Below are 317 nucleotides of genomic sequence, written 5' to 3'. Positions count from 1 at the left end.
CGAGGAACCTTGCTCCCATCCTGCCGGCAGGAAGGGAGCAAGGTTCCTCGGGGCGCCTGCTGCCAGACCCAGCTGGTGTAGGTGCCTCGTGTGGCCACGCCCAGTGGCTGCTCTGGAGTTCCCATGGGACAGACTGTCTAAGGCTACAGTGCTGGGGGGACATACTTCTTCACTCAGACGGGCCGTGGCTGCGGGGACTGCTGAGAACTGTGAGGGGGAGCACAGCCACCCTGGAGGGCAAGCGCCCCTGGGTTCCTCCCACCTCTGCTGTTCTTAAGGCTCCTTGCGGAGCCTCTTGCTCCCCCAGACTCAGACTG

This window comes from Bison bison, unplaced genomic scaffold (assembly GCF_000754665.1).
Source record: "Bison bison bison isolate TAMUID 2011002044 unplaced genomic scaffold, Bison_UMD1.0 scf7180017860501, whole genome shotgun sequence".
Lineage (NCBI taxonomy): Eukaryota > Metazoa > Chordata > Mammalia > Artiodactyla > Bovidae > Bison > Bison bison.
Note: the sequence above shows the minus strand (reverse complement) of the source record.